The following is a 493-nucleotide window of genomic DNA, read 5'->3' as shown; positions in this document are numbered from 1 at the left end:
TATCTAATTTCCACCTTTGATACCAAGGCTAAAATTTTCATTATCTGTCTGATGTCTGATTCGGAAAAATTTGCTAAATATGATTAAAATAATAAAACGAATGCATTATTTTTTATTGGTGCAGATTATCAATGCGGGTTGAAAATTTTTTCACTCCGAGTACAGAATTTGTAATTTATTTTTGTAATTTTATTGAGTACGATAACCTGTTCGTACAGACAGATCAAGAAAGTTAAATGAATAGCAATAAATACATAAGGTACAAATAAAGTTACAAAAAAAAGCTGTAGAATTGAAAAAAGCCGCCACTGCCAAAACGAATCTGTGACCCCAAAAACGATAAAAAAAAAACTTGTGAAATCGGCAACCCTGATTGGTTACCCATTCACCTAGGTACTCTCTCTCACAATCCCAGTAAGCTTTCGAGTGAAAGCTTCGTTTGCCATAAAATTCCTTTGACGTTTCACTAACAAACCCAACAGCTTGGCGCACG

The sequence above is a fragment of the Topomyia yanbarensis genome, chromosome 1, assembly GCF_030247195.1.
Source record: "Topomyia yanbarensis strain Yona2022 chromosome 1, ASM3024719v1, whole genome shotgun sequence".
Taxonomy (NCBI): domain Eukaryota; kingdom Metazoa; phylum Arthropoda; class Insecta; order Diptera; family Culicidae; genus Topomyia; species Topomyia yanbarensis.
Note: the sequence above shows the minus strand (reverse complement) of the source record.